Source organism: Ambystoma mexicanum, chromosome 10 (assembly GCF_040938575.1).
Source record: "Ambystoma mexicanum isolate Mex_15411 chromosome 10, UKY_AmexF1_1, whole genome shotgun sequence".
NCBI classification, from domain to species: Eukaryota; Metazoa; Chordata; class Amphibia; order Caudata; family Ambystomatidae; genus Ambystoma; species Ambystoma mexicanum.
The window spans coordinates 1,573,820,352-1,573,843,291 of NC_090932.1; positions in this window are offsets into that span (position 1 = coordinate 1,573,820,352).

Genomic DNA, 22,940 nt, shown 5'->3' on the forward strand with positions numbered 1-22,940 from the left:
GAGAGGGCAGAAAAATTCCCCTTTCAAAGGACGATCCTGAAACGAAAAGGTCCACCCACCCTCCCCTCCTCTAGATTCTGACCATATTTAGATTATTTACTTATGAGTCAGTGGGCTGCTTGCTACCACAGTCGCCCCTTTTGTGCTTCTACTGCAAAAACACAGTTCTGCTGACACTTTTTTCACTTATAGTTTACAACAGAGAGTTTATGGGAACTAGGCCAACACCGACTGGCCTGTACTGCTCCCCTAGAATGCAATCAAAATACTGTGGGGGGGGGACAGAAGAAGGAGTTGGACACTCAGAAAACATATTTAAATTTCTTTTAATTAACTTATAAGTATAAGGTCTAAATTTCACTAAAGGGAGTACCCTACAGAAACTGCTCTCCTGAACATCCGTGAAGACCTGCTTTCCAACCGTGACTCTAACATCCCTTCTGCCCTCATCCTACTCGATCTGCCTTCGACACGATCAACCATACCATCCTGCTCAACCGTCTCTGTGAAAACCTGGGTATCACTGATCAGGCTCTGGCCTGTCTGACTTCTTTCCTCTCTGATCGACCCTCCCAGGTCCAACTTGGGTCCTTCCTTTTTTCTATCTCTCTCTCTCTACCTGCGGTGTTCCCCAGGGGTCCAACGTCTCAACCTGGTTTTTCAACCAATGCCTGGTAACTCTCGCCCATCGAATTGCCGCTCTCTGCTCCAATTTTCAGTGCTATGTGGATGACACTCAACTCCTTTTAAGGCTTCCATCAGCCACCTCTTCTCCTTCTCTCATCTCAGATTGTCTGTCTGCTATCCAGAGTGGTGTGCCGCCAACAATCTCTGCCTTAATGCCAGCAAGACAGATTCTCCTCATTGGCACACACTCACCCTCCTTTCCTTTCACTCTCTGGCCGGCCTCCCTTTACCCTCCTCCTACCCCAGCTGCGAGGCTAAGAACCTCAGGGTCATCTTCGACTCCACGCTTTTCTTTTCTGCCCACATCTCTGATGTCTCAAAAAAAACAGAAGCTCACTGTCTCTCGAGCCCTGGTTCTCTCTAGGTTGGACTACTGCAAACGCCTCTTTCTAAATCTACCTGCTTTTACTCTCCAGCCCTGAAATGTCTTCATTGGCTCCCAGTGGCTGCAAGGATTAAATTCAAGACCCTCTGCACTGTCCACAAGGCTTTCTGCGGCCTGAGTCCAAGATATCTTCAACTCTCCCTCTGTAAATACCTTCCCTCTCGAGCCCTTTGCTCCTCCACCTCCAACTCCCTCAGGGTCAGTCGTTTTTCAAATAAACAAGTTGGTGGTAGATCTCTTCTTCGGCTGGGCCTGTGTCTGGAACAGCATCCCTGCTACTCTGAAACTTGAGGAGAACCATTCCAGAAGCACCTCGAAACCTTCCTCTTTGCTTCTGCCTTCTCCCCTCCTCTCCCCTGCTGATCTGCTCTGCTTGGCATCATGCACCTGGTTGCCCTCTGATTTCGGGCCCAGGTACTTTGCCCACCATGCCTCACACCTGCAATGCCTTCTGGCAATCCTTGCACTTGGGCCTGTATGTGTAACCCTAGAGCCCCCCTTTCTGCACTTATCAGACACACTCTGTCTGTGCCTGAAACCTAGCACTTGCCACTTGCTGGCTGCACTACCACTTGTTGTTTTTGATCCTTTGCTGAGCACTTTCCACTTCTCCCTTTCCCCCTTGCACTTTCCCCCTTCCCTCTCCCTTGCACTTGTGCGTTCTCAATGTCACTGGGCCTAGTAAGATCGTTGTTTTGTTCTCCCTTGTTGCCTCGTCGCGCTCGGAAACACTTGTGTATGAGCGCGATACAAATGAAATATCATATATCATACGGATCTGAAGAAACAAACAGTTCTCGTAGTTTGTCATAAAGTCCAAAAGAAAATATGTCCTCCGTCCAAACTATACTATCTGGCCTTGCCACTAATGTTAACGAACTTAAATAGACGATCAAGAAAGTGGGGAATGTCCCAATCCACTGCGCTGCACTTGGAGAAGTAGATAGAAATGCGGAGAGTCATACTGGGGGCAGTGAAGTTGGGTTTGTCTCCCTAACACACCAATTGGCAAAATTATGTGAACACACTGCCACACATGGCACCTCAAGAATGTAAAACTAGAGTAATAGTGAAAACTGAAATTCCAAAGTTTTGCAAATTTTTGTTATATATATTTAAAGCACACAATTGTTGGTTGGATGCACTGTGAAACAGGGTCAAGACATGATGCAAATTGATAATGCACAAAAAGACATGATGCTGTCCAGATAATGATAAATAAAAACATGTGTGACTCAAAGGATGACATGTATGGAGCAAAAAGGGTTATTCAAGAGGGGGTGTCCAGCCGACACGCGTTTCGAGCATACTGCTCTTCTTCAGGGCTGTGCTTAATGGTCTGAATAAATTATTGCTGTTGGGGAGCGAGACAGAATTAAAATCTCACTGAGATGCAGTGGACGTGCCCGTATGGCACACTGAAAAAGCAGCTACGTGTTCTGTAGCCTTGAGGTTGGCTGTGGGTGGTACCGCCGGTAGGCTGCCCCCTGCCCCCTGGATATGGCAAAAGTGAAACCGCTGTGTCAGGTGGATCTTGTGAAGAATTACTGCAATCTCCTGTGGGAGTTGGAGGGCTGGATTCGGCGTACTCGAAACTGCGACATGGCTGTACCACCCACAGCCGACCTCAAGGCTGCCATAAATCGCTCCATGGCCACAGTTCTTCCAGTATTCCAGAACCATTTCCCATGAGTCTCGGCCAGCTATTGTGCAGCACATCTTCATGGATGCTGAGAGGTTGAGAGTTCAGGTAAACTTGCACCTCTTCACATGCGATATCTCAGTGGAGCTTCCATCCAGAGGAGACACCTCCTGTTAAGAACTGTGTAGCGCATCTCCTGTCATTGTACTGAGAGTTCCAATCACGTGCAGGTCACTGATATTGGTGTCTGTGCTGGTGAGCTGTTCCCCAGTGGTAAGTTATGTCACTCTTTCTGAACAGCCCAAACAGCCTACTAATTCGGACCCCTGGTATTTACCCCAAGCTTCAAGGGCAGTGGCTGGAAAGGCAGTATTGGCCTCAACCCAGACTCTACTCCCCTTTTCCTTCTTCCTTTGCCTAACTTCTCAACTGCCGGTCCGATAGCACAGGGAGGAGAACGCTCGCTTTGACATTTGTACAGAGCCTGCTGACGCAGGTTCGAATCCTGGCAAGGCCAAACTCAGCTTTTCATCCTTCTGCAGTCATAAATGAGCAATAAGCCGCGCTCAGATACCTGAGGCTTCATAGCACTATATAAAAAATGCAAACAAAAACTAGGCCCCCTCTGTGCAATTAGGAGGCTGCATTGTGAGCTTAAGGGCCTCATTACATGGAATGTGGTACCGGTAAGGGCACCGCCTTAGTACGAGGTCCCTTTGCGAGACCCGACCTCAATGGCTGGTTTTACCAGCCGTTAAGGAACGGGCCTGCAAAGGGACCTTGGTGCTAATTACGGTACCGCAATTTGCGGTGCAGTAATTAGCTCCTTCCCCATTGAGCCCTATGGGGGCAAAAATGGGAATGGGGAAGTGCCTTGATGAATGGGGAATTACCACCCCCGCTCACCTTGGAGTAGGGCGGTAATTCTGCTATCCATCAAGGCGGACACGGTAAAATACCGGCGGCTGAGGCCCTAAGTATTATTAAGTAATTCAGTGACCTAAGTACTGTATCAGCATTCATGTTCTATGTTCCGGCTGTGTGCCATATTGGCATATAAAGCACGCATCACATCTGAACATTCCTGAAAGTTAAAGTGGTTATCAGAAAAAATACAGTTCCATTGAGGGCTTGACATTTTTCCCTGAGGCTCTGCTCCGAGTCTGTACGCTATATATGCCCTGCACTATGAAGGTCCGACTGTAAAGTTAATACAGTGGGCCTCATTACGAGGTTGAAGGTAAGGGAAAAATGATGCCGGTAAAGGATTACCGGCATAGCATACCACTCCGGGCTATTCCGACCTATTAAAGGTCCACTAATAACGGTGCCTCTAATAGCGGTAAGGGCACTGGCACGCGGGCCTTCAGGCTGGCAATACTGGTATGCCGCTAATGTGAGGACATCACAAGTCAGGCGGACATGCAAATACCGGCATCATGAAGGCGCTAATAGGGGATACCAGAATACCGGCATCACGAAGCACCGTAAACTGCTATGTGCAGTGTTCCCAACTGCCACAGGTGCACACAATCAGCACAGGTGGAGGCAATGGAGTCTGGGCCAGCACAAAAGGAGCACACCCACACACCACACCCCTTCCCACACCGAAATGATTCCACTAGTAGTAGCAATACTGGGGCTGGCGGACATGCTTGCATTGCTACACCAGCAACAACAACAGCAGGCACCACATAGGAGACACAGGAGGAGAAGGAGGGTGATACAGACCCAGCATGCCCCACCAGTGCAGCCAGTCATACCACGCAGGCAGCCCCCAATCTCTTGCATCAGAGCCAGTCCATTCAACCTAACCCCTGAGCAGATCCACACCCTGTACCGTCTGGACTGGGACACCATCACCACCATCGTGGACATGATACACAACGACATCGCCAGCCTCATTATATCCGTACCGCCATCCCCCCTCTACTGAAGATGGTGTCTGTGCTCCACTACCAGGCACCTACCAGCACACAGTGGGGCAGATGCATGGCGTATCACAACCATTATTTTCACGCACGCTGAACCAAGTGCTCGATGCCCTCCTGAAGCACACAAGCGACCACATATCCCTACCACGGACTGCCCAGGAGATGTCCAACACCAAAATTGGCTTCCATGCACTGGCAGGCATGCCAAATTGCATCAGTGCCCTCGACTGCACCCATGTGGAATTGGTGGTCCCACATGCCATGGAGGTAGTGTACCGCAACCGTAAGATATACCACTCCATCAATGTGCAAATGGTATGTGACTCAACCAAGATCATCACACATTGTTGTGCCCGATTTCCCGGATCAACCCATGATTCAATGGTCCTGCAGAACTCCACGATACCACGCTACATGGAGCAACATGCCGGACGTCGTGCCTGGCTGCTTGGTGAGTTGCATGGCAACCATGGCAGTGTGATGGGGGGGAGATGCATACCTCACCTGGGTGAGAAAGGGTGGGGGAGAGATGCATACTTCACCTAGATGAGAAGGGGGGGGAGATGCATACTTCACCTGGGTGGTATTAGTTGTGCGACTGGACAATGCCCATACTGCAATACACTGTGCCCCAAAGCATCCCAAACTGAATTTGACACCTGAAACCAATATGCAAGACGTAAGCTGCACAACAATTGCAACATGCCATAACTGCAACCATACCATATCCATCAACACATACACTGCACATCATCAAACCGTACCCTCTGCAACACAATGCAGCAACATGCTGTCAGTATGCCCAATGCAAATGACCGCAGAACAGCATCACACCGGACATGCGTCCATGAGTGCGCACAAAGGAATCACACAAAGGCAATACACAGAGTGTCACTGGCACACCACCACAGAAGTGCAGCATGCCAGCATGATGACATCAAGCGTGGAATGGCAGATCATTAAGAGTCTGGTGGCAACGGTGCCAGGATCAATGCATTCGATTAACTACACATCACATAGATCATGGCAACTACTGCTGTAGGCACCCCAAGTGCATGAACAATATCGAGAAATAGGACACCCTGCATCAACTTGACGATGCAACCCACACCTGTGGACCCTGTGACTTAACACATTGGGGTTACTTTGAACATCTCCATTCATGCAGAGATATGTGGATGTGAGCAACAAATAACTGCAGGCATGTGAGCGATACGTACAGGTTCCATTTCATGAAATCACTTACACATACCCAATGTTACACCCATGCAGGTGATGCTGGCTATCCCTTGAAGAGGTGGCTCCTTACCCCTGCCCGGAACCCGCAGAACAGGCACGAAGAGGACTACTATCGTGCACATACCCATACCCGTGTGGTGATTGAGCAGACTTTTGGCCTGTTGAAGGCACGGTTTCGCTGCCTCAGCAGGTCGGGTGGCGTACTCTTGTAGGGGCATGAGAAGGTGGCCAAGATCATCATGGCATGTGTCATGCTGCACAACATGTGCATCCGACGGAACATGTATCTGCCCCCTGACATTGAACTACAACCGCCTGGTGAGGCTGAGGAGGAGGAAGAAGACGTGGTTGCACGTCAGACAGGTGGCGATGCACAGGAGGGACGTGCTGTGCGCCAGAATGTGATAGACCAATATTTCTAAAACACATGGATGCGGAGGGTGCCATGGAGGTGGGACTCAGGGCACTGGGTGTGGGGGGGACATGGACACTGCACTGTTCACCAATAAAGCACACATACACAATAACCAATGTCCAGTCATGTGATTTTTCTTGACACAATGGGTGTATTAACCATAAAGTGTATAGAAAGTGCATAAAAACTCCACCCCACACACCCTCTTCCCCCTCCCCTCACAACTCCCCCACACACCCTCCCTGCCTCTCCCTCCCCTCCCAACTCCACCACACACCCTCTCCCCCTTACCCCACAACTCCCCCACACATGGTGTGCACTTCAATGTAGCATTAGTCCGCAAGAGTTCCCATTATCAGGCTGCCCCTACTTCCCATGTCCTCTACCAGCATCGGGTGCCGGCATGTCTGACCGCCACAAGGTCCGCGCGGACCTGAACAGGGGGCTAGTCTGCCTGGAGCTGGCAGAAGAGGAGGTGCCTGGTTGCTCCAGTCCCTGTGCGGGTCGCTGGGTCTCTATGGCATCCGCGATGCGGCTGAGGACCTGCCACACAGCAGCCAACTCATCACAGATGCGTGTGGTACTTGCTTCTATTGCAACTTTAATGGGCGTAGTGTATTCACAGCACTCCTCCCTCGCCAGGGCACCTTCGCTCACGTGCTGGCTGACCAGCGCTGTGAGCTCCTCCTGGCGCTGTTGGGTGAGGGCAATTCCCTGGTCTCTGTCCCTGACAGCGGTGGATGTTGATGCTGCGTGCGGCATGGGTCCCCCATCATGTGTGCTCTCCGTGGGGCTCCATCTCCCTGGCAATGACTCACCTCCAGACAGCTCATGGCTGCTGGCATTGGGTGTGGGGTGAGGTGGTGTGACTGCTGCATGTGCCATGTGTTCCGTGTGTTTGGCAGTGTCCCTCTTCATCCGACAGGGGTGCCATGGCAGCTGCTTCTCCAACAGAACTGTTGGCAGCGGACAGTGAGCCATCAGCCACTGGCTCCTTTGCGGTGGTAGCAGCTGGCGTGGGTGCTATCGCAGTGTCAGTGCCCCTTTCACGGCTCCGTGCCATTGCATCCTGAGCTGCATGGGCTTCTGTGTCATTCCGGTTGCCTCCTTCCGCATCCCTGGCCTTCTTCATGGGTGTATTGGCCTGCGCCGCGGATTCCTGGGCTTCGCTGTCAGATTGTGAGCCTGTGGGGGACCAAGAGAGGGACAGCATCAGTGATGGTTCTACGTGCATCATGCATATGTTGGTATTGTTGCAGTTCTCTACATTTGAGGGTATTTGGACTTGGAGTTGTGACATTCAGGTTGCTTGCCATATGGGTGGGTCATGCAGGCATACGTCTGGGTGACACATGTATGAGGTGCTGCATGCATGTCGATGTGATGGTGCTGTGGACAGCCTATAGGCAGGGTTGTGTACATGTGTGTGTGATGGCCCATGCATTGGCTCATTTCACTGTCACATTTGGGGGACATCATCATGCTTTGCATTACAGTGGTTTGTGTGGACACTCAGCTCCATCTGCCGATGGCGGCGCTCCATGCTCCATTTCCCCCAATCCCTCAATTGTCTCCATGCCAATTGTGCTGGCATATGTCTCCTCCCAGAGAGTTATCTTGATCGGTGAGCCTCCTCTGCCACCTGTTCCCATGCCCTGGCTCCGATTGGCTGAAAGAATGTTCCTGACGTGTAGGCGCAGGTCATCCCAGTGCTTGCACACGTCCTTTACGGTGCGGGGGGGTACCGACTGCAATGACTTTGCGTGCCACCTCCTCCCAGATCTCCTTCTTTCTCATCTGGGCAGGTCGCTGCAGATCTGCCGCAAACATGACCTCCCCATTTTCGGCAAGGGTGTCAGCGAGCATGTTTAGCTCCTCCTCTGAGAAACTGACCTTGCGCTGGTGCGCAGGACCTTTCTTCAGGGCCTTGGGCATGGTGATGGAGTGGTAGGTGAGATTGGGGCTGCTGTTGTGCTGATGCAGGTCATGGGTGCTGAGGATAGCAGTGCATTGTGTTTTTAAAGATGGCTGCCATGCTCTTTCCCGTTCCTGTGCGATTGTTACTGTCCGGCAGCACGACTTCCCCTCTGCCTCACGGCAGGCTCACACAGCCCGGGGAAAGGCGCCTGTGTGGCTTTGTTACCGGTTGCCATGGAGGCTCTATGGACGCCGAGGTCGGCCGTGTCAGCTGACACGCTCTTTGCGTACGATGCGTACCCAGAAGCCCCGCCCCTTGACTGCATAAAATCTGTGCCTGCCGGGGGTTCGTTGCTACTAATTGTAGCGTATGCATATTCCTACGTGTCTAGCCTCCGTGCTACTCTTCTCACATCACTCTCAGTGAACTTCCTGCTTGATTATCTGGGGCCTGGACCTTGTTCTGCTTCACGGACTGCCTACGGATTATCCCTTGCCTTTGATTTGACTCGCCAGTTACGAACTGGAACTCTTCTCGGATTGCTGGCTGCTTCCTGTTTCAAGCCTTCCTTACCCGCTGCACCCTTCCCTGCGGTTTTGTCCACGAAGACTGCGGAGGAAAGAATCACTCTGGGCAGTGCGAGTTCTCCGGAAAGCGTGAGTGTAACCTTACACTTGGAACTGTGCCTCTCTTGTTTATTTTCATCAACACAGTTATCTGCCATTCCCTATTTCCATATTGACTGTGATGTGAATACTTCAATTGTTACGTCTCATTCTAAACTGGAACTTCTTCCCAAAGATGTTGTATTTGTACTACCTTGTCTACTAAAGTGCATTCCAGGACCCTTTCCAGTTCATGCACCAACCCGTCCCTAGCGCGTCCTTCGTGCCGTTCGGGTGAACCTTTCCCTTACTAATTTCCCTGTTTATTATTTTCTCCTGACGTTGGGTTCTGTCCAACTGGGAATATTGCTTCCATATCCATACCCTTCAGGTTAGTTCTTGCATCCTTAATTGAATAGGGAGAAGAGATTGATAGGTCTGCTAGTTTCTCATTGTTTTTTGGGATTTCTCTTATATGCACAGAACCTGTTTTCTCCTAGATCTTACACCACCTGACTATATTTCAGGTACTCATTGTGCTTAGTATATTGCCATTATTTCATATTCAGCTTGTACCACATCTAAACCTTTTTGTGGTTCCTTTTCAGCATTGGCTTAGCAGTGCGCGTATTCCCCACTCTTTTATATGATTGATACTTCTGCCTGTAGTATTATCCAAGCAGTAGAGTGATACATCATAAAGAAGAGCCCCTCTTCTTGAGGAAGCCTGATTCTTAGAAATCGGGGCAGCTGGTGCATAGAGGCGGATTGCTCCGAGACTTCAATCACCACTCTGTCTACAAGGTCAAACTTCATAATTTCGACCATTTGCAGTGTGGTGAGTAACAGCGATGACGCTAATTCCCTGTTCCGCTTATTTACGGTGACCGCTAATAACGGTGACCGCTAACAGCGGTGACCGCTAATGCCGTATCCATTGATGCCGGTAGTGCTGTCAGCGCTTTCCATGATGCCGCTAAGGTCCATTTTTTGGACTTTAGCGGCATGTCAGTAATGTCGTTACCGGCATGGCGCAAAGCTTGTGCACGCGAACTCGTAATAGCCGTCTATTAGCAGGCTCTTTACTACACAGACACAGTTTTTGCTCCATGCCGGTAAGGACAGTTACTTACCTCGAACCTCGTAATGAGGCCCAGGGTCCCTTTCGATCTCTGAAGCCCCGCTTCATATCTTGGATATCTGTCTCCCCTTGCCTGGAATGAAAGTCTGAATAACAATAGTGAATTACATCAGAAACATGAGACGGGGCTGGATTCGATTTAGTAACAGTGCTGGCACTAGTGTGAGTTGCCACATTTTCTCTTAGCGTCTCTGGGCCAGGGCTAAACTCCTCGCCTCTTCAGGCTCCACACACCAAGCAAGCCACAGACAGCTTGCTGCCAATTTACCGTCTCGCAAAATATCAAGCCCTTCATGACAGGCTGTCCAAGGCTTGGTCTTCTCCAACCTGGATGGTGGCAATGCCCTTGCAGAGCATTCTTCCAGTCTGCTGACTGCAACCATTCACTCCTCGACTCAGAACTGTGGGGTCTGACAATGGTAGCTGCACGCCCTCTGCTTCCCTCTTGGTCAAGGGACATAGCATAGGTTACTTTCCTGTTTTCGTTTATCTGCCATCACAACCTTCTTATTTTAAGCAGCAGAAGGTTTGGGCTTCTGACCTTGACGCAGATGTGAACCAACCCTTTAATGATTTTGTGAGCAGAAGAATATTTTGGTTTGACCTCTGTTCTGTGTATTTGTGATCTGATACCTGAAGCCGCCAGCATCATCGAGGAGGTCCCTAGAGACCTGCCTGATCAGGTCCTTGAGGCCTGCCTGACCTCTCCATGCCGGGCGCAGCGCGGCGCCAAAACGAGGCTGAGACCGCCTCCTACATCGATCGAGCATCCGCCGGCAGGCGGATACGCCGGCCCTCACGAAGGCCACACTAAGGCCTGTTGGGTGCCTGTGTCTCCCCCACTCCTCATCATCTGCCCAGGGAAGAGGGCAGGAGCCCTCTCCCCCTCCCTGAAGCCGCCAGCATCATCGAGGAGGTCCCTAGAGACCTGCCTGATCAGGTCCTTGAGGCCTGCCTGACCTCTCCATGCCGGGCGCAGCGCGGCGCCAAAACGAGGCTGAGACCGCCTCCTACATCGATCGAGCATCCGCCGGCAGGCGGATACGCCGGCCCTCACGAAGGCCACACTAAGGCCTGTTGGGTGCCTGTTAGGAGCCAGGGCCAGGAACTCTGCCCCTACCGCTCTAGGTAAGTTAACGCTGCCACCTGACACCTGTCTCTGTGCCTGTTTACGCCTAAATCTGCCGTCTGCAATACCCTATGCCCACCTTATTCTAGGTAACTTTTGGCCTTCACTACTGCATTACTGCCAGCTACCATTGTCTCTAGCTTCATGTGTGTCTGTGACACCCCAGGAAACCCCTGGAAACAGTAACCAAATGCATAACCCGTGTGCAGGACTGTTAGGTAATACCCCACTGCATTATTGCCAATTGTGTCATTTGAATCTAGCCAATTGTGTCATTTGAATCTAGGTGATACCCCACTGCATTATTGCCTATTGTGTTATTTGAACCTAGGTAATACCCCATTGTATTATTGCCAATTGTGTCATTTGAATCTAGGTGATACTCCACTGCATTATTGCCTAATTGTGTCATTTGAATCTAGGTGATACCCCACTGCATTATTGCCAATTGTGTCATTTGAATCCAGGTGATACCCCACTGCATTATTGCCTATTGTGTTATTTGAACCTAGGTAATACCCCATTGTATTATTGCCAATTGTGTCATTTGAATCTAGGTGATACCCCACTGCATTATTGCCAATTGTGTCATTTGAATCTAGGTGATACCCCACTGCATTATTGCCTATTGTGTTATTTGAACCTAGGTAATACCCCATTGTATTATTGCCAATTGTGTCATTTGAATCTAGGTGATACCCCACTGCATTATTGCCTATTGTGTTATTTGAACCTAGGTAATACCCCATTGTATTAATGCCAATTGTGTCATTTGAATCTAGCCAATTATGTCATTTGAATCTAGGTGATACCCCACTGCATTATTGCCAATTGTGTCATTTGAATCTAGCCAATTGTGTCATTTGAATCTAGCCAATTGTGTCATTTGAATCTAGGTGATACCCCACTGCATTATTGCCAATTGTGTCATTTGAATCTAGGTGATACCCCACTGCATTATTGCCAAATTGTGTCATTTGAATCTAGTTGATACCCCCACTGCATTACTGCCAATTGTGTCATTTGAATCTAGGTGATACCCCACTGCATTATTGCCAAATTGTGTTATTTGAATCTAGGTGATACCCCACCGTATATTCGCTGGCTACCACTATTCCTGCACATGCTCTGATTACATAGCCACCCATGTCCTCCCAGAGACCACTGAGTTCCTACCGCAACCCAAAGTTCACCCCCTGACCACAAACTGAATCTAGGCATTACTACCTTATCTGTATATTGCACCTTTACTGCCTTTGCCTGAATTGAATGACACGTATTTGTATTGCTTTTCGCCCCTGCCCACCCCATCTCCCAAACAGCACCTATATTGCTACTACCACCCCCACACAACGCCAGCGCAGTACTGTAGAAAATGCTAACCATTTTACTCATCTTCTGTGCAATGGCCACGCCTGCATCCCCAGACACTCCTATCCAGGAGACTGATTCAGGAGCCCCCCCTCCCCAGCCAGGCTCCAATCTCACCTACAACTCCTACACAACTAGGTACTATCCTGACCCTTCCTACCCAAGATATTATTGCAAGTCAGGACCCAAAACCCTTGCCTCCCACCCCTGCCCTACCACCGAAAGAAACAACAAACTTCGCGCCAGACTCTCTAAACTTTATGAGCCGCCCCGAAGATCCCTGTCTGACTCCAAATGCGAAGCCAAAAGGTCCACCAAAGGCACCACTATACCCACAACCAAGTCCAAACTTATCACTCATACAAACATCTCGGTAAAAACGAATGTAAACTCCTACAAAGGAGCTCTCCTCAATACCAGATCATTGGTCGCACATGCCCTCGATATAGCAGACCTAATTATCAAAGAGAAATTAGACTTTATTGCCCTAACCGAAACGTGGCTCCACAATGCAGCAGGCCCATCTCTAATGCTGGCCATCCCAGGCGGCTACACTATATCTAGGCAGGACCGGGTAGGTAACCGGGGCGGTGGCATCGCCATCATATCCAAAGCAAGTTTAGCTCTCAGACTAGCCCTGACTCAAACTCTTCAGTCGTGTGAATTCCTCACTGCCAAACTCCCCATAAATCACACCCAATCCCTCACTATCCACCTGATTTACAGACCACCAGGTCCACTTGGAACATTCGAGGAAGATTTACACAACCTAATCTCTAAAAATGCGAAAACCACCTCACAACTACTGCTACTAGGGGACCTCAACCTAGGGTTCAACGACCCAGCAGATTCACATGCATCTACCATAGCCAATATGATAACTTCACTCGGACTCTCTCAAAAAGTCAACCTACCCACCCACCTGAAGGGTAGAACCCTAGACTGGGTTGCTGATGCTAATTGCTCAGCGGTCATCACCGCCACCACACCACTACCCTGGACCGACCACTCGTTGGTCTCCTTCAACCTACTGACCTCTAGATCAACTACCACAACCGTGTCACTGGCACCACCCTGCCTCACAAGAAACAAGAAAAATATCTCAATAGAAAAAATCATCCCAGCTATCCTTCCAACCTTAAACGCATTACCAGACAATCTAGATCCCAATACACTAGTTCACGAATACAATAAAATCATGCTATCTACCATGGACAAAATTGCCCCACTCAAACTTCGCACCAGCAAGCCTAAAACCCATTTAAACAAATGGTATACACCCGAACTCAAAGCCCTCCGCCTAAAAAAGCGAAAATGTGAAGCTGATTGGAAACTATGCCCCTCCAGTGAAAGGAAAGCCATCCTTGACACGATTTCTCGTCATTACAAAGCTGAAATCTGTTTAGCCAAACGGAATTCCTATAACATCCGCATTGCCAACTCCAATTCAAGTATGAAGGAGCTCTTTTCCATACTGAAGGAACTTGAGTCACCCATTGCTACACCCGACACCTGCACTAAGAACCAGACCTGGTGCACAGACATCCAACAAGCACTAGCAAATAAAATAAACACCCTACAAAACAAAATTCAACTAAAAAAAGACTCACTAAACCTCACTAACCCTCCCATTTCTCCGCCCATTGCCTCACCAAGTACACACATCAACTCATTCACCTTTTCTAAAACCACCACCCTGGAGGTTGAGAAAATCATCCTTTCCCTTAAACCATCAAACTGTAAAGGCGATATCTGCCCCGCGCACATAATAAAGGACGCAGCCAGAGACCTGTCGCCCTTTATCTCTAAACTCATAAACGCCTCTTTCTCCTCAGGCAGCATCCCCGCCAACTTAAAACAATCTTGGGTGCTCCCCCTCCTCAAAAAACAGACGCTTGATCCCCTCATCCCCACTAACTACCGACCCATCACCACGGTACCCTTCCTACTGAAAATCTTGGACAAAGTTGCCTACGTCCAGATTCAAAAATACCTAGAACTACACAAGCTACTAGGCTCCAGACAATCAGGTTTCCGCCCACTTCACGGCACGGAAACAGCCCTTATCGATCTGAAAACCCAAATTGATGATCTTAGGGACAAGGGCAAGACAGCACTCCTCTTACTCGACCTCTCTGCGGCCTTCGACCTCGTCGACCACAAGGTCCTCTGCAAACACCTTGACTCAGCTGCTCACTTCTCCCCAGAAGCTATCAAATGGGTTGAGTCCTTTCTGAGCGAGAGAACCATGAGAGTCTTCTCCCCTTCAGCAGCAGCAGAGACCCCTCTCCTATTACTTGTGGAGTCCCGCAGGGCTCATGCGTCTCCCCCACACTATATAACATCTTCACCAAACCCCTGTTCGACGATCTGGACCATCTGGGTGTCACCTACACTAACTATGCTGATGACACTCAGATTCTCCTCCCACTTTCAGGGGATCACATTAAGGACAGAGAGTTGGTGAATAGGGTATATCTCATTCAGGCATGGATGGCATCGCATGGTCTATGCCTGAATGATGACAAGACAGAGCTCATCATCCTAGGTTCCCCCGCTAATATCAACAAACTAGGCCTTGAATATGCCGAATTCAACATAGATGGCAATCTCATTAGAGTATCCAGGGAAGTAAAAACCCTCGGCTTTTATCTAGATGCCACTATGTCATTCACTAAACAGGTCAACTCACTAGCATCTACCACTGCGTACACCTGCAAATTAATAAGGGCAGGCAGACCATTCCTATCCAATGACAGTTGCTTGATCCTGGCAAGAGCACTCATACTATCTAGGCTCAATTATTGTAATGCCCTCTATAGTGGCGCTAACAAAGCCATTATCCACAGGCTTCAAATCCTTCAAAATAATGCCTTGAGAGCTGCCCTCGGCATTAATAAGAGAGATCATATCTCTACCATCAGACGCCAACAGAAATGGCTCTCCACAGACAACAAAATCAAACTAAAGTTGGCCTCCCTAACCCATAAAGCCCTCAACAATGCCGCCCCCAGCTACCTGATGGACAAGGTAAAGAGAAAGCCCTCCTTCCGACAAACAAGAACTATCAATTCCAACCGCCTGATAATTCCCAGATTCAAACTCTCCACCATTGGTGGGAACAGTTTCCCGGTGAAAGCTGCCATGCTCTGGAATTCGCTGCCACACAACCTAAGAGCTGACCAACCATACTTACACTTTAGAAAACACCTCATCAGTCACCTTAACTCCAATAACCCTTGTTTGTAGCTGCACTTTCTATACCTAGGTATAGATAGTGATACCTTGCTCGCGACCTCGCCCTCGCCTCTAACAGCCCTTACAGCACACATCTGTACACTTTCCTCCTGTATAGATATTGACCTTTTATGTATGAAGATTTGTATACATTTCCATACCTCCTATTCCTGTAATCCTGTAATCCTGAATATTTTTTCTCAGGAGTACCCGCCTCTAACAGCCCTGTACATATTTGTATATTTGTATATTTACCCCTGCATAGATATTGACTTTGTATGTATGAAGATTTGTACATTTCTTATTCTGTAATTTTGGTTATCTCTATCACCACCTCAATGTGTATACTTCTGCAACATTGTAAGCTTCGAATTATCTTCTGCCTGCGCCCTGTTGCCCCTGGGTAAGGTGCGCCATATAAATAAATAAACAAACAAACAAACAAACATGCGAAGTCACGGGAGGATAGAAGCAATACGAGGTGAAGCAACGCAGGTTCGATTCCCAGTCCGTGCTTAGAAGCCTCTGGGTATTAAGCACGTCATAAATAACCAATTATAAAAAAGTCTAATTGAAATTGTAATGATTTGTTTATATTGGGCTTGTTTATAAAGCACTGTGCATGCAATTACCACCCAGCCGAAGTGTGTGCTCATTTATCAATCTCATTGGTCTTTCTGGGACTCGAACCTGCACTCTGCAGATCACACACAGATCGCAGCAGCGAGCGCTCAACCGGCTGAGCTATCTTACCAACGCAGCACCGATAGGGTTGTCCGAATCGTAGCAGGCCTCATGTGTCAGTTACAGCTAGTTAATCTGACTGCTTTGTTTGCTTCTAAGGTTAATGAAAGATTGGTTCTGGCTCGGCACCAGTGTCTGAAAGCCACAGTGTTTAAGTAATCCAAATTATGTACGTATTTCCAGAAGCAAGTAGCATACCGTGATCGTTCCCAGTGCATCATCGTTTTTACATATTCTGCAAACTCTGGTTACCATCTTAGTGTCTTTCCACGACCCGCACACTGCCAAGTTGGGGAGTTTACGCATTCTCGGCAGGAAGAAACCTCTGTCTGCGCCGTGCATCGACGGGGAGTGCATGAAGTGCTCCTGCGCATTGAGAAATGTAGGCCCTAATCTAGAGAACCCAGTAAGGCGTTTGAGCTGTGCTGCATGCCGATAAACGGAAATCCAGTCGCGCGCTCTAGCTTTCCTGACCAGCTCTCTCTTAAGTGTGGGAAAACCTTTTCCCCCCACCCGGGACCCAGCCAGTGTTACTAAAATAAATCTCCTTTCTTTTACTGAACATCAATCAGTCCAGCCTGACATCCGTGCTATTAAAAGCTTTCCCAACAGCGTCAGTACTCGGGAGGATAGCTCATTGGCGACGCGTTCCTTGGAAGCAAGACCAGAACAACACAGGTTCGATTCCCGGGTCCGCGCTTAGAAATCTCTGGGTAGTATGTGCATTATAAATAACCAATTACAGGACGCACAGGGTGTGTCGTTGCTGATGTACAGGCTGCTCCTTCTAATGCAGACCTTGGTGTGTGTATTGTATAGCTCAAGGCTTCTATAGGTATTCCCTGCAATGCCCTGAGGATACGTCTCCTTAGTTATGCAGCCCAATGGCCATGACTGGCAGCCATGACAATGCCTTCTAAATCTGTGCTCTGCAGTTCCTAAGTATCACAGGGTTTGTGCATGAGGGGAGCAGGGAGCTATTTACTGCTTGTGGCCTAGAAGAACCTGGTTAGTTTGACACTAACAGCTTTTGGCTCCCCACTCCAACTGAAGCTGTACAAGCACACCTACATGGATTTAACTCTGTGGGTTTGTGACAATCTATAAATAAGCATTAGGACAAACGTATTCAACATTTAAAGCATATGAGGACAGCAACAATTGACAAAGGGATAGGTTTGTGTTTGTGTATGATGTGGAAGTTAGATTTGCAGAACGCTATGCACTAACTCCTGGTTCCTCAGATATAGCTCCTGGTGACGGTTAATGCAGGATATCCAGGAGCTGCTTCTAGCTCTTGCTTATCAAATCTTAATTTCGATCGCTGTATCATCAGCAAAAGGTTCCATGTGATAACGTCCCTGCAAAAATGTTGTCTGACAAAAATGTCGCCAAAAAATGGCTGTCGTTTGCAGGGACATAATCACACTGAACATGCTGGGCACACCCCTGCAACCCCCGAAACCTTTTTTAACTTTTCAAACTTTTTTTTCTCAAAGGGAGCAGGGGACACCCCTGCAACCCCCGCTCCCCATGACCCAATATATATGGTCACCATATATAAAGTTGCCATGGCCTTTTCCCGGCGACCATGTACATGGGGATATTACTGGATACCCATCAAATGACTTGCTCTCCTGACTTTAGAGTCTATTAAGTCCTGAGAACTTTTCTCGGCTGAAATAACCTACCCCAGATAGTATAGGAGACCACACGTTCAATACTACCCTGCACAGTGTTCATTTTCAGAGAAGAATCTTTGCTGACACCTATGCACATGATTTTAGTTTAGCGTAAATTAATTTGGAGGCCATTAGCCTTGGCATATTCGCAAAGCCTCAGCGTGCTGCGCTTTATGACTACATAGGGCCGGGCAAACAGCACAACATCATCTGTGTACGCCATCCACGCCACATGTCAATCTCCCAATTCGGGCGGAAAAATAGTCTCAGCTAACCTGTCAGATAGGTCAGCCAGGTACAGGGGACCAGCACTTATCCTTGTTTTAATCCTTTTTTAGTTGTCGTTTCTTCCGGCATGCCCCACATGCTGTTCGACTTGACCTGTACTCTGGTGGTAGTGCGTAGTTCAACAATTAATGAGAGCAGCCTCTCCGGTATGGCCATCTTTCTCAGTGTGACCCACAACGTGTGATGGTGTCAAAAGCTGCAGAGAAATCGACAGCTAGTATGTATAGATGAGGGGTGTTCTTAATTTTTGCATTCTGTATCAAAATGTTTATTTTTTTTATTTTTATTAAGCATTCAGTTAATAAAACAAACATTTGCTTTCCATTTAATTTCCCTAACCATTAGCCAAGAGATGAGACACAACACCTAATTTCCATTTTTAACCATCATTTTAAAATTCCTGATAACGGTCCCTCCCCCAAGCTGGCCTATCATTGTTCCCCTATTTTTTCTGGCCACCCTTGAACCGTTATCCCGTGTAAAAACATCTCTTGGCTTCAGCACAGTTTCATCAGTATCCTTCTCAAATCGAAATGAGTCTAGTATTATGCCCTCACATTTCTTACCAAAGATCACCTCCCAGAACACCCCCAGGACATTCGAAGCCCTTGTACTAGACCCCCGTAAAGAGTTTCCCACCAACGTTCAGTGTTCAAACCATGGTCCTCCTTCCGTTAGTCGTAAAGGAGGATAGTTCTTTCTGATCTCAGTTGCTGGCAAAATAAAGTGACATTTTGCAGTGACTCCTCCTGTAGGCTGCAAAACCGGCACTTGCTATCTTTTACTAAACCATACTTGAACAAAACTTCCCTTGTTCTCAGCACGTTCAGCTGAAATCTCAGAACCAGGTCTCTATGTCTTGGGTTAGACGATTCTTTCAAGTACTGCGGGGTAATAGCCCTGTAAGTGTTTCGGTTAGCGTATGAGACCTTGATGCTTAGCGTCTTGCTTCAGTTTATGACCAGTAGGCCGACATAAGGGCTATCTTTGCCTTCCTTGGGTTGGTGCATAGAGTTTTTACAGAGGTGTTAAGATTTTCCAGGATTTCCACACATTTATCCCTCCATTGGATCAATGACCAGAAAGTCATCCCCTCATCGTTAATTTTAATGATTTGATACTGCGGGGGACAAGAAGGAGCCATTAGCTTACATAAATTGGCCAGGGATTTCCATATAATTCCTGCATGTAGCAAGTGCAGGCCCAGTTTGTGTCAGAATATACTTTCACATTTTACCATGTTTCCTGAGGGAGTCCCAAACCAGCTTCTCCTGCATACGTCAAAGTAGAGACCACCTTCTCATTGTAAAAGTTAATGGTGGGTTGAAGCGAGAATTTACCAAACTTTCTCCTAATTACCAATCCTTGGGCTGTAAATTGATTGGTTTTCGTACGTAGACTAGCGATCCAAGTTTTCTCACCAACATCCAAGCTGAATGTTATACCTAGGTAATTTGTTGATGTTATTGATCTTATTCTGCCAAAGGTTTTCATGTTTTTGCTCGTGGGTTTTTGATCTCCAGAATCTCAGATTTTCCAATGGAACTTTTTTGCTCATTCCGTTCCACATAAGCCTGTAGGGCGTCCAGTTTTCCTTGGAGGCCTTGAGGAGTCCTGTCCAACATAACCAGATCATCCGCGTATAGGAGGTGGCCCACGGGGCAGCCATTAATCCTTGGGGAACATGATTGATTTGGCTCTAGCACTTCTTTCATGTCATTAATAGAGAAATCATACATTTATTGGACAACCCTGTTTCAGCCCCCTTCTGGTTGCGATCTCCTTAGTTAGGTTGCCAGTTTGGTCCGGCCTAATCTGCAGCAAAGTCCCTGTATGGAGTGCTTTAATGGTTACTAAAAGGTCCTTTGGCCAGCCTTTCTCTTCTATTTTTGACCAGAGGATGTCTCTATTGACCCAGTCAAAAGCCGCCTCCATGTCGATACAAGCCAAGTACAGTTTATCGTTCCCTTTGAGAGTCTTAATTTTCAGGAAACTGATCAGTAAAAGATTCAGGCCGCAATCCACGTTGTTCATGAAACCAGATTGTCTGGAGTCGAAATTGCCTGACTTCTCTATCCACTCCTTAAGCCACTTAAGCAGGATTCCGGCAAAGATTTTCCCCAAGACGTCCAACAAGTAGATTGGGCGGTAGTTTCCTGGGTTTGCTCTATCCCCTTTTTTGAAAATCGGCTCCACTACTGCCCTTTTCCATGAGGCAGGGATTGGCCCCAGTTGGTTGATTCTCTTGAACAAGACCAGGCAGAACTCTGTTCATAGCTCCGGGGCTCCTTTTGTCATGCCATTTGGGCCTGGTGCTCTTTACGCGCTTGCTGTAGTTATGATGTATTGAATTTCCTCTCTGTGAAAGTCTATTGACTAGGGTTGAGTTTGAGGTCTTTGACCAGGTGCGGTTTTCGTAGAATATTTTTGGCCAAGAATTGCTTTGAAATACTCCACTCAATGGGATGCCTGAATAGGACTTAACTGAAGGGCTCTGGTATCATTCTCTTTACCATTCAGAAGAGTCCAGAAATATTTGGCGTTTTTAGAATTCAGGGCCATCATCATTTGTTCCGCATCTTTTTGATAGAGGGTGCCTCTATGGGACTTAACCCAATTTCTATATTGTTGCTTCCTTGCCGCTGTTTCTCAGACCTGATGGTATGTGGGGCAGAGTCTAGTAGTCTGAGATCCTTTGCCAACTGTTGCTATTTATCGGCGATCCCTTCATCAAAAACATGATTTCTCTTGAGACGGCCCTTTCCCGCTTGTGTTTCTCTGAATAAGAGAAGACATGATTCGTAACCCACACCTTGTTCAGGGGACATTTGCCATTTACTCAGTGTCTCTGCTAGGACGGGGAGCAAACTAGAGTCAATCCTTAACCTATTGCGGCCGCTCTCCAGACGGACCTTACATGACCAACGATTGTCACACCTGTTGCCAGGCTCCTGTTTAGTTGGTCTTAAACAGTTTAGAATTAAAGGGCTGTAGCAGGGTGCAACTTCAAAGAGATCACCCTTCGGAACGTTGCCCCTGTCAACAAAAGAATAGTCAAGCGTGGCACTCGATCGAGCAGTAGACCAGGTTTCAGCCCCCATCAAGTCCTTCCCCTGGCCATTGACTATATGAATATCCCTGTTCCTGGTTGCCTCCACCCAGTTCTGAGTATGTGTGTTCTTGTCATTCTTTAGGCTAGCCTTTTCGACTCCCTTGGAGTCACCCAAGCAGTCGATGTTCAGGTCCCTACAGATGACTATCCATGGATCTTCCAGTTCTGCTCTCAAGTCATCAATCCATTTCATTGCCAATTGTGTGAAAGACCTTCCCTCTTTGACTTTGGGGTTCCAGTACAAGTTGAAAATTACCTACACTCCCTCCTTGGGATTTGAGGTCTCCTGCAGTTTTATTATGACAATCTGCATCAGTGGGGTGGGATTAATCACTCTCATCACTTTTCCAGCCGTTCTGTTGTTTATGAACATGAGCAGTCCCGATGAAGGTCTACCTCTTGTTCCTTTAGAAGCCTTGTTCAGGTACCCCATAAATCCGTCTAAGAGTGGGGTGTCTTGCTCCATGGCACCCGCGGCACCCTCCACAAACACTCTTCCAACACTCTGCGACGCTCTGCGTCGGGAGTGGAGTGCTTGGTGATTAGGCCCCACTTCCAGGCAAAGGCAATGGAAGAATTACTGCATGCAAGAAAACAGCGATACAGTTCTCAGGAAACCAGCTGTCTGCTACCTTGGCTACCAACACTCTGCCAACACGCTGCGATGCTCTGCATCGGGAATGGAGTGTTTGCACCCGACAGGTCTGACCTGCTGGGCGTAACAGTACCCGCCCACAGAGTTTTCACGGAAGCACTGGCACCGTTGGCAATGGTGCTGGGGCTTCCGTGTCCCCATTACCATGCAGTACTATGGGACTCTATGGGAATCAGGACTTACAGTTTCAGCCGCCTGATATCCCAGGCTGCCAGGACTTGTAATGTGCCAGTGGCATCTGGATCTCTGGCATCAGAAATAGTGTTATGAGTCTGGCTGCAACCCACTGGTAGCACCGACGGGTTACAGCTGGACTTGTAATGAGGTCAAATTTAATGTGTTTTTCCCATTCCATTGAGTCTATAGGATTCCAAACAAGACTAGGCTTACTGCCCCAGAGTTTCCTGGAATCTCACTACCTGAGGGTGCTATCTATCTTTTGCCATTCAACCTCTTGAGTGGCAAATCTATTTCTCTTTGAGCAGAGAGTGTTTTTTGTGCCGCAAGGGACAAGACAGCTGCAGGTAATAGGCCAGGGGTTGAGGTGTGGGGTTAGTGAAAATTGGGAGGAGTGCAGGGGAAGAGGGCGTAGAAAGCCATACCTTGTGCCCAGCAGCTAAGATGGCGGCCTCCCACTTCTGAGGAGACTTGGAGCGCGAGCAATACCATGAGGTATATATAGCCCAAATTTTGAGCTTCCTGATTGCCTGGAAGTCCCCCTGGACTCTCCTCCCTCGCCCCCCACCGGGTTTTAAT